Genomic DNA, 12,438 nt, shown 5'->3' on the forward strand with positions numbered 1-12,438 from the left:
GACAGCTTTTGATTTGGATGTCAACCTGGAAACATTGACGGCCCTCAATACTCTGAATCCCAGTATAAAAGCTATGCTGAGGAAACAGACCGCACTAAGCTCGAGGAAAGCTGACTTGGCCAACGTTCAAACTATTGTCTATGCTGCCCCTATCCAAAAATCACACGAGGACACACAACTGCAACCTAATTTAAAGTCTGCTCTAACTAAAGAAACCAGGCACTGCATCCTGAGAGCACGAATTATAGTCCTCCAGATCTATGAATTTCGTTCAGACTGGGCAGGTCCACTGGGGAGCGTGTCCTTAAGATTCTGCGACTATAAAAACGAGAATCCATGTTACATTTATTATGCTGCTATCTGGAGTGCCTATTTGCATGTCACACTTTACTAAAACCTATGTTTAGATTTGGTGGCATATGGCGTTTTAACCTGCAAGGGTGCACTGGGACTTTGTATGCCAACTTCTATTCCCATGTATTTGGCTCGCTTTGGCAAATTTGTTAATACAATGTTTACAGCAATCCGAGAGCGAAGGACCTGACTGCATTGCCACGGCTATAGAACTAACTGTTTAACACCAACTACTTGTTTTTATAAAGTGACGTTTTAATGCTACTCGGACATGTTTAGACTGATACTTTTAGCTACTGGCATTTTATGATTTATTGTGAGCATTTGTATTAATATAAATTTTGATTAATTTTAATATAAATTGTCATTCTATGATTTATCACGAGCACTTGTATTAATTTCAATTAATTGACACAAATAAACATATTATTATTATTACCTATTTAATGAGTATTGCACAACAACATATATTTCTGTTTGTCATTAGAGAAGTGCTAAGAGGAGGGCAGCTGACTATTTGATATGCAGGACTGATGACACAGCAAAAGTCTCAAGTAAACAAGCCCCCATGACAACTCCTTCTGGCAAACGGCCATCCTTTCAGGCAGATGCCATCCGCCGTCAAATCAATTCACAGTTCTTCTGCCAAGTATCCATCCCAATAGACACTACCGTTCTGGGGAGCTTGCCCTCAGTCCGTAGGTCACCATTTTGGAAGAGGACATACCGCACCCCAACATAGCCAATTTGGGTGAACCGCATGCTAAAATAAGGCTGCCATTTGGGGGATTCTGTCAGATTGGTGCAAGTTAGGAACCAAGTCCCAGTTAGAGTTTTCTCTGAGAGCCAATGTTTGTCTAACACTTGAATTTCTCTTGCAGAGTCTGTTCGATTCCTGCTTGCTCCTTTGTCACTATTTTTCTGTCTTTCTCTTCCTCTTGTCTTCTTCCGCTACTCTGGACCAAAGTCTGCTATCGATGACAGAAGGGCGGTGTTCCAAAGCTGATAATGCAAGGTCCTCTGGGCAACATTAGCAAAGGTTTCCCAAGACCCACTTCACAAATCAGTTCTTGTTTAGATGTGTATACTTGTGTTTTCATTGCCACAACAAAGCAACAATGACATTCCCTGTACTGGCTACAAGTCACGAAATCTAAAATGCACAAAAATCAGGCCTATGATATACTTGTGGCACTGCCCTCATTAAGCGGCGAGTCGATGTTTTTATAAGAATTTATGTTGCAACTTTTTATTGATGGTGCAACTGACAGCTACACGTATGTTTCTGCATGACTGTTTGCACAGACTGAGATTATTACTGAGCAGTCGAGATTGTACAGGGAAGTAACTCCAGGGGGTGTTACATTCCCCTGATAAATGCAGTATTTGTGCTTGCGTGCAGAGACTGTCATTTGTCATATGTCTATGAGCATTGTTTGCTATGTACTATTAGGTTATTGAGCGGAGCAAATATCCATGGTGCAGCTGAGCCGAGCATATGTTGAATGAGAGAACCATGTGAAATCAACAACTCCTAGGATTCCAGGGGGTGAGATTGTCATTAGTTCGTCTAACAATCTGGGGATAGAGGATCACACGCCGTGTTCTAGTGGAGAAACTTTGGCTCAATGTACAGTACGCAGAGAGAATCCATGGACCTCTCTAGCTTAACTCCCTGTAATTCATGGCACTTCCAAAGACAAGATGCTTCAGCTTTCAGAACATAAAGCGTGGAAGGTCTCTAAAGAGAACCTTTTTAAATGCATCAATGCACCACTCTATGATATAGTAGACTGCAGAACCCAACAAAGACAAAAGCACTCAATTCACTCCACATGCACATTTCTAGGGGCTTCCACTGACGTTTATTCTCCCAGTCACAACTAAGAGAAAAACACATTCGACAGAGATAAGTCAGATATTGTTTTTAGCTTACAGTTGAGGCTAGGCAATCAATAGGTAATCATTAACCAGACACCTTACTAATACAGCTACAATACACCTGGGGAAATTGTCTAAATCCCATGATGGATTACACTCCTTGTCCCCACAGCTCCAAAAGTAGGGGAGTGCTGTAGCTCTACAAACACTCTTCACTTAGCATGTTAAATTGGAAGAAGGTTTGCTGTTTCACAAAGCATGTATGAATAATACACCTCACTGAATTGCAGTAGCTTACTATCATGCGATCCATTTTTATATTTAAGATGTGTTAATGGGTTATACATTGATGACTTAGAAGTTTAGGTTTTAGAATATGGTGCTTATTGTTAGAATGCTTATGATTTATGAGGGTGTAAGAGGTTGGGGAAGTCACAATGGCCGACTCAGGGCTTAATTTGTAAAGAATAAGTGCCAGGGCCCAAAGTTTTGTTCAGAAGGCCACAGCCGGCGCTACTGGGGCTCAGAGTACTGAACAACAAGACTGCATAGTTTTTACTCCACCATATGCCTTTTATGTCCACCGCCAGGCACTCCATGCCTCTTTATCTCGCTCTTGCAGAGTCTGTTCGATTCCTGCTTGCTCCTTTGTCACTATTTTTCTGTCTTTCTCTTCCTCCTTATTTCTTCCTCTTGTCTTCTTCCGCTACTCTGGACCAAAGTCTGCTATCGATGACAGAAGGGCGGTGTTCCAAAGCTGATAATGCAAGGTCCTCTGGGCCACATTAGCAAAGGTTTCCCAAGACCCACTTCACAAATCAGTTCTTGTTTAGATGTGTATACTTGTGTTTTCATTGCCACAACAAAGCAACAATGACATTCCCTGTACTGGCTACAAGTCACGAAATCTAAAATGCACAAAAATCAGGCCTGTGATATACTTGTGGCTCTGCCCTCATTAAGCGGCGAGTCAATGTTTTTATAAGAATTTATGTTGCAACTTTTTATTGATGGTGCAACTGACAGCTACACGTATGTTTCTGCATGACTGTTTGCGAGATTATTACTGAGCAGTCGAGATTGTACAGGGAAGTAACTCCAGGGGTGTTACATTCCCCTGATAAATGCAGTATGTGTGCTTGCGTGCAGAGACTGTCATTTGTCATATGTCAGAGTCGGATTTCACCTGGGATCTGAGTCACTGGAGGCAGAAGTCTGTCTCTTGTTTTCTTGTATGCAATAAACGTGTTCACAACATAAGAGGGGCAACAACACACGTTGGCTAGTGAGCACCTCCAAGACAGAATTACATGGGAAAGGGATTGGGTCAGTTTGTACATCAACGGTCACCCAGTGAAACCTGCGGAGTATGCGGTCTCCAGGCCCCCCCTCTTTTTGTACACACATCTATCTGCCTTGTACAGTATCAATGCCTTGCGTCTATTCCTCTAATGGGGGGGCCACTAGGACCACCAGTGACTTGTAATGTTTCCTTCGGCAATAATGAATCCCAGTGCTGCAAACAATCCAGTGCTTCATCTGCCATTCCGTTCATCCATCAACCCCAGCAGTATTCATTTGGGTTCCGGCATAACCGATCTAGCCATTACCTATGACAGAAGAGTACTGATGTTGTGCCAGTATCTCTGTGTGATGGGATTTTCCCATAATAAGTGCAATAAAGTGCCCCTGCGCAAGTTACAGCTCAAGCAGTGCAGGTATAGGCCGTGCTTCATTTTACTCAATCATGAGGGGCTAAGGTATACGCCAAGCAGGTATCTTAGTTGGATAAGCCTCAATGGCTTGGAGATTGACAGTTTTCATTTTTCCCTCTGCCCAGTCTTGCTCCTCCGGTGAGCCTACATTGTATTCCCATCGTACTTTCAGTGCCATCATGGGGTCTCAGGTGTTGTTCACCAGCATGAGGTATATGGTTGAAATTCCTTTCCTCACCAGCCTATTTGGCGCAAGATGTGCCTTTAAGGGATTATATAGCAGGTGAGTCGGTATGGTGATGAGGGACTCCACCAGCACGTGGTGTAGTTGTAGGTAATGATGAAATTGTGACTTGGGCATCTATAAAGTGCTGAAATGTGCACATGGAGTTAACCACTCAGACATCCCCGAGTTTAGAAATTCAAATATTGTCCCAGACGCGAAAGTTGTAGCCACGTCCCAGCCCATAGGGGTGTTACCACCGCTGGCACACCATTCCTTTTGACGCATCTTAGAGCCTGGTGCCAGCATGCTAACGTAGTTTGGGTCACGGGAGGAGGAAGGAGAGTGGTGCCTCTACAGAGACTATAGAGTAGGCCGAGTGTGCCATGTTCCAGTCCCGCAGCTGAGCTTCTATTGCAAGATCATCTTGGTCGAGTTGTTGATGGGTACAATCTGGCTAGCCCAATAGTATAGTTTCATGTGGGTGGTCCCCGTACCCTCGTCGTAAGAGCCCACTACGCATTTGCAATAGAAAATGTACGGCTGGCCCCCAGCCCAGAGAAACGTCACTAATACTGACTGCAGGCTTGGGAAGAATGTGGACAGTATGTCATAAGGAAAGTTTTGTAACACGTCTACCAGGCATGGGAGGGATATTGTTTTGAACAGTGTCCCTCGGCCTGCAATGTTTAATGTGAGACTTTCCCATGCGTTCATGTCTCGGCGTATCTGGAGAACCAGAGGGGCAATACTCGAGCTCCATGTCTGTTGTTTGCAGAGGTCTATACGCATGCTCGGGTATGTAATGTGTTGGTGTGGCTATTGCAGTCTAATGCTCGCCCGAATGTCTACGTGTGCTCCGGTTAACAGAACGTAGGTGGATTTGGTCCAATTAACTGCGAGGTCAGATGTGTCTGCATAAAACCCAAGCAAGTGCAGCAGCTGTGGTAGGGAGCTATCGGGGTCTCTGATGTAGACCGGAAAATTGTCGGCGTACAGCGACACCCTGTCCTCAGTGCAATCTAGCCACTGGAAGCCACTGATCTGCGCATCGTACCTAATCCAACCCGCCAGGAGCTCTGTGACCAGTGCAAAGAAAAGAGGCGACAGGGGGCAAGCCTGTCTCGTTCCTCACTCGATTATGAATATTAGGGATAGTTCTTCATTTACTCTAATTATAAAAACAAAATGCTCCTTCAGAAGCAGGGCCCAAAGTTCAATCACTCCAGCAAGCACAACATGAAAAGCCAGACACTAGAGCTCTAAGTTCGGTTGCATTTGACTCTAGTGCATTGTTCAGACGCCTCAGGCAGTGATTGGTGCTGCTTTCAGATATGAATCCGTTCTGATCTGTGTGTATTTGAGTCTTTAATAACTTTACCAGGCAACCTGCTAATGTATTCTCCAGGAGATTTTGGACTCTATTAAGTAATGAGATGGGCATATATAAATTGAATTTGTCCGGGAGTTTCCACAGCTTCAAAATGACTGAGCTCGTGGACCCTGGCAGGTCATGAGGCAACTCACCTCGTTTGTACGCTTCTCCAGATGTATATCAAGTAGTGGAAGGGGTGAGGAGTGAGGCATACTTCTTAAAGAATCCAGGGAGGTAGCCGTTAGGGACGGGGTTTTCCACGAGGGGAGCGAGTGTATAGCTGCTAGGATTTCAGCAGCGGTTATTGGCTCTTCGAGACCTTGGCTATCGGAATTGGTTAGTCTAGGTAATATTAGGTCTTCCACAACTGGGCGAGTATGCTTCGCCGCGGGTAATCGCTGCTCCGCATAAAGGTGGGTATAATATGACATAAATTCTTGGGCGATTGACTGAGGGTAAGTGGGGATGTGGTTCGTATGAGTGATGTTCAGGACCAAGCGTAGACCCAGTTCCCTATTAGCCAACCAGTACAGTAGCTTCCCTGACTTGTACCCGACCTTGTATAGTTTGTATTGTGTCGCTGTGAAGGTCAATGAGGCTGAGTCGAGTTGTTTCTGTCAAAGTGACGGTCTTAGCATTGTAGTGTAGTCCTAATAGTACCCTGTCATGCAGGACCTACGCTGTTTACAGATAACATATACTGTGGGTCTGGTGGCAGACTGACTCTGTGCACCCCCACCACATATGTTAGCCTACGGTTTGCATTAGCTAGCTCGCAGTGCCACTAGAATCTCCTGCTATCAAAGAGATTAGTTTTTGGCAACCTCAGAACACAATAACCTCAGACTCGTGGAAACAATATACTACTTTTCACCCAGTCACTCGTGCTTGCTTGTTTTGCTCTCAGAGAGATAATGAGAAGAAACAGCCGAGCGTTTTTACAATAAGAGTTTATTGTACCGTAGTTCTTCTCATGTAAAATAAGTGCGCTATTACAACTGTAACACAGTAGCAGAAAAAAGAACCAGCAGTACAATGAATAAAAAGAAATAGTATTGTTCTACCATTGTGCAATAGTCACATATATATATATAAATATGAAATGCATTTATAAAATAAAGTGCGTACTACTAAGATGTCTGACTAGATGTACCGGAGTGTACCTAGCATGTAAGTAGGTGCGAAAGAGCTACTAAGCCTAAGAGCCTATTGTCTAAGAGCCAAGAATCCCTCTAGGATTGAGTCGAACCCCCATACCTGAATAGTGAGAGTGTGGGACTTCGTCCTGGACTTGAGCTGGACAGCCCTCAATGGATCGTCAGACCACTGTCAGCTGGAGCAACGGCATGCTGGAGCTGCAGCGCCTTTGTTCAGTGTGTCGGTATTGAAGTCTCGGTTCCCTCCTGCCTTCTGATAGCAAGAGGTGCTGTATGTATATAGTCTATGTACGTGTGTTACCCATTGTTCAGTATAAGGTATGACATTGAGGATTAAACCTTGTGCGTCGATGGGAGAGGTGAAGTATGCCTCCTGGAGACTGTACTCATCAATTATTCATATGTGCTAAGGATGGCGTCTTAGCAATATCGATTGGGAAAAACCCACCCTCAGCATGAAACTAGGTGAAAGGTTTAGTCTATAAAAGGCTACAGTCCTTATAAGGCGTGATGTCCCTATAAGGCATTCGGTCCTTATTTGGGGTTATGTCCTTATAAGGCTCGTTCATATGAAATAACGGGAGCTGATGTAGGGAAAGTGTACGATGTTCCCTGGACCTATATTAGGGTACCGATATGAAATATAACACCCACTCCACTTTATACTTAACAATATCAATACACATTCTGAGATACACATTTTCATAAGTGTCAGTGTCTAAGATTATCAAGCAGTTATTTAAAATGTTTCTAAAAAATGTTTTAAAAAATCATTTAAAAACAGTTAATAAACGAGCAAAAATGTTCTTTGGTAAGGTTTGACATTGTCAAAAGTTCCGCAAATCACAGTCTTAAACGAGTTCGATCCCACAAGTTGAATTACTGCATGCGTACTCAGAAGGCCATGCTTTGTGATAGAAAGTGTCAATTTGAAAAAGTTATTTTAGAAATATAAAGGGAAGGAAAATGTTCCATATTCGTTTCCAGCACACGGTAAACCAGATTCAGATTAAATGTCCTGGCTGGGAGACATAACATTATCACTGCCTGCTACCGCATTCTGTCCTTATTTGGAGTTATGTCCTTATAAGGCTTGTTCATATGAAATAACGGGAGATTATCTAGGGAAAGTGTACGATGTTCCCAGGACCTATATTAGGGTACCGATATGCAATATAACAGCATCTCAATTTTGCAGATTGTTTGAGTGTTTGGGGGTCTTGTTAATTCATAGCTATCTCAGTTTTTAGTTTAACTATGTCATTGCATTGTCTGTATTTGGCCACTGCCTGGAATGACGCTGCCTGTCCTCCTAAGACTGCCTTCAATCCCTCCCATATTATCGTTGGACTAATAAACATATCTTTGCTACTGTCTAAGTAATCCACTACGTGATGTCTGAGTAAGTCCGCAAAGGGAGTGTCTTGGAGCCACGAGGCGCTCACCCGCCGTTGTCCAGTCTGTCAGCATCTGGGCTGCTTAACAGTGATTATTTTCGAGGCATAGTCAGTCAATACTCGAGGGAGCATTTGGGAATTTACCAGTGTGGTTGTGTCAGCTGAAGGCAAAAAGATGGAATTTATCTAGGAGGAGGATCTGTTTGAGTGGCAGCATAACATAAATTCTGCAGTGTGCGGGTGTATCAACCGCCAAGTGTTAGTGACGGCCAGTGATTTGGCCCATGCGTTTAGTATGGTGGACTTGCGGAGCAGGTGGAGTCAGCGTCGCCCTCGGGATCCATGACTGCGTTATAGTCTGCCCCCGCTATCATACGTTCTAAAAGGGAATTGTAGCAGAGTATTTGAGAATGCCCAGACACTGTCTATCAGTGTTGGGGAGCATAAACCGAGGCAATCGTCCAAAGTGTCTCTCCCATTTTCCCCTCAATTACCGTCAATCTGCTGAGGTCATCGAAGCGTGTTTTCAAGACTTACATGGGAAAGAGCTTGTGAAGTAAGATGGCAGACCCTCTGGATGCATTTGTGTATCCAGCACGGAATACTTAAGTATATCCACTGCAGGAAGGGAAGGAGCAATTATTCCCCATCAGATGTGTTTCCTGTAGTAATAGTACCGGTGGTTGGTGTCATCTGAGGTACTGAAATACTGGGCCCCTCTTTATCTTGTTATCTACGCCAATGACATTGCAGGAAAGTATTTAAAACGAGTCTTGTGGTGGAGTCATGTAGAACTGTAATGTGATGTGGCTGTCGAGAGATGCTTGAGAGCCTGCTGGTGTAGTGTGAACTAAACTAAAATAAACTGAAAAAAACCAACTCCCCCCTCCATACACTTCTAAGATTTAAAGCTCTGATGGCTTTGTAAGGTCGCAACCCAATGCTATTCAGGAACTGTAGCGGTCTGGGAAGCACCATATACAGGAGAGACTATTCTTGACAAATAAATGTTCTCTGCTACTCGAGCTTGGGTTTATGCTATACCAAGGAACTAAAATAAAGTTTTAAAAAGATTCAAGTAACATACACATGCACACAATTATGTAATAGGTACATTAATGCACAAGCCATCTTACTTGCACTGTGGCCTACATGCTAATTTAACATGGCCCCAAGACATGGACCCTTAGAGGGTCCATGTGCTGAGGGTGGCCTCAAGCTTCCACTTGGATGGGGCCAGCAACTTCTTGCCCAGAGCCAACCACTTCACCAGACTGCTACGCTCTCCACAGTGCACAGTGGGAGGGTGCACATCTCGTCAGTCCTCCCACTGCCTAAGGCACATCCCTGGCACACCATCTCAGCACTCTGCCCAACAATCATGGGTGCGCCACTAGCAGGTGTAGAGACATCAGTGCGCTGTGATCCTTCCACAGAACCTGACCAAACGGATTCCTGCCACAGCCATCACTACACTTCAGTACACAGATGCCAGGGAAGGAAAGGAAGTAGCCGTGTTCAAATGTGTGACTCAATTGTGTATTCAGAGTTGGCATCACGTGGAAATAAATGGCTTTTATAGTTAGCATGAGGAATACACAGGTGCAAGAAACAAGAGTGCCTGCTGTCGCTCCAACTTTTTGAGCTAGTCTCGCAGCCACCGGCACAGCTGTTGCAACCTATATGTGCAGATAACCAAAGTGGCACTGGGAAACAAAACATATACTGTTTCTTTGTGAGTGGAGGCAGATTCACTGTATATGAGGGGGCCAAACACAGTTTATGAAAGAACAGTAGAATTCATTGAGGAATATTGTCTAGTCTCTTGATTTAAGTGAAATTGACCAACATAGAGCGCACAGAAGGGAACATACAAATTTGCCATGACCTGAAGAAAGTGTAAGATGAAAATGTTTCAGAAATTATCCATAGACAGGAGAACCCGAAAATAATTTGGCCAACCTTACTAATGTCTCTATCAGGCAAAATGGAGCTATTGAGGGTGATTCTGGTAACCGTATTTATGTGCATCTGGCAGGAGGATAACCCTCAGGTGTCCTGTTAGATAATAGCTCCACTCCTGGTGAAGCTACAGGAGCAGGAAAGCAGCACTGAAAGCTACAGCCACACTCTTGTAGGAGAATGGTGATAAGCCAGTACCGGATTTCTGAAGGTATTTAAACAGAGACAACTTCAATATACTACCAACTACATAGGGCAGACCTAACCTAGTCACAGCTACGATTAAAGAACTGATTAAACCATTATTTCTAGTGCCATTACCACTGATACATGACCTACGTAAAAAGAACATGCCCACTCATGTTTATACTATAGGTGAAGTAGAGACCACGCCTACTAAAAACCTCCACCTGCAAATATTTATTTTGGGAGGAAAACTTTGCTGTTTAAATGTCCAGTCACTTGTTTTGGTGGGAGGAAACTGAGGCCATAAGGCTCCTTTCACAAATGTATGAAAATGGCAGATTCCTGGGAACCAGGGATTACTGTAATACATGGGATGTCAGAACATACACATCCTAACTTGCACAGCGAGGGCACCCATACTGATATGTGTTCTGGAATCTCTCAGACTTTCTCTGCATCGGTTCACCAACCAGTCCCTCTCTGCCTCTAACTTAAGCTAATCAAAGCACTGAGCAGTAGCCTGTATCATTTTGTTACAGGGCCTTGGTCTCACCCACATACCTTACTGGAACAACAGAAGTAGTGTTCCGTAATAAGACAACTGTGGCTTCGGTCTCTGCTCTCAACAGCTATGAGGTCTCCAGGCAAACTAATAATCTCATCTAAAACTGCATATGCCTTTCCTAAACCTTTGCAAATGAAAAGGTGTTTACAGCTTGCAACCCTCAGCAGTCCCCTGGAGACATAAATCCCTCTTTCCCGTAATAGAATTCTAATGCTGCTTATATACTCTACTTCAGGGTTCTTCAACCTTAACTCAAACAAGAGCAACTTATGTTCACTGAAAATCATCAAGCTACTAATATTATCAGTGTTGTACACATCTGACAAGATAACATTATGCAAGACTACCAGCCGCGATTACCTCACTGCAGGATTGACAGCAGTAATGTAACAAGCATTTACAATGCAATAGGTCTCGCAATGACATTATTTTGAGCTATTGACATTGTAAATGGCAATGTCTTTTAAAAAATTAAAAGGCATTGTTATTTACAATACCAAAATCAACACCTATTGCATTGCATAGCGCAGTGTCCGGGAAGACGGTGCCGCGCTTATTAAAGTAAAAAAAAAATGACAATGCCTTTTATTTATGTATTAAAAACCGAAACATAAAATAAGGCATTGCCGTTTACAATGCCAATAGCTCAAACTCATGTAAATGCGAGACCTATTGCATTGCAAATGCTTGTTTCACGTTGTCTTTGGCTAAGTTACTGACACTGAAGTGGCACACTAGTCTAAATTCTAAATGTGTTTCTATCTAATATTCAGGACTAGAGATGTGTGTTTTCAATATTGTAATATAGCAGCACCTCACTGATAGTATGCAAATAATCAGTGACCAACTGCAATTTCTCAAATGTGAGTTCCAGTTTCACTCTAAAAGGAACTTTTTTATGGATGTTGCATGGTGTTAAAAAAAAAAAAAACATTTCTCTATAATGTCTGTAAACGGCTGCCACACATTACCTGTATTAAAAAATAAACTAAAAGAAAGTGGTGTTTAAAATAATCTATGTTTAAAAATAATTAACAGTCATCAGGACAGGACTTTGTGGAGAACAGAGCAAGATCTATCCCTTGGCCCCTCTAAAAGGATGGGGCCCAGGGCCAGAACCCACTTGCCCATGCCTTAAAACGTCTCTGTCTAGTAATTAGGAGAATAACAATCAATCCCTTTAGTCGCCTGTTAAATGATGCGGAATACTAATCAGAGTGCTCACAATCCTTTCAGTAACATATTGGTGTCCACAGAAAGTTGAAATCATGTCACCAACAGATTAGTGCATTCCAAGTATAGATGGTGTGTGAGAGAGAGCGAGATGGCAGAAGGGAGACAACCACACAAGCAAATCCCCAGTGTCTCAGTTGTGCACCTGCTCCGTCACCATGCAACAGATGGCAGCAAAACAAGAGCGCCCGAGAAATGGAATGAAGAGACAATAGCGAGGCAGGGGGTGGGAAAGAAAGAGGGGGGTGGGCTAATGCGTGACAAAGTGCGAGAGAGATAGAATGCAAGAGAGAGAGGGGGTACAGAAAAGTGACAGAGCCAGAGAGGAGGGTGCATGAAAAAAAGAGCAGGAGAAAGAGGAGGGAGGGCAGAAAAAAGAAAGAAACTGTG

At 43.4% G+C, this 12,438-nt stretch overlaps 1 protein-coding gene across 3 annotated transcripts in view; it reads right to left on the bottom strand.

Annotated features, from left to right (window-relative positions):
• TTC33 (tetratricopeptide repeat domain 33) overlaps positions 1 to 12,438 on the bottom strand; it is a 925,632-nt gene that overhangs the window by 756,199 nt on the left and 156,995 nt on the right. The window lies entirely within an intron of this gene.

This window comes from Triturus cristatus, chromosome 2_1 (genome assembly GCF_964204655.1).
Source record: "Triturus cristatus chromosome 2_1, aTriCri1.1, whole genome shotgun sequence".
NCBI classification, from domain to species: domain Eukaryota; kingdom Metazoa; phylum Chordata; class Amphibia; order Caudata; family Salamandridae; genus Triturus; species Triturus cristatus.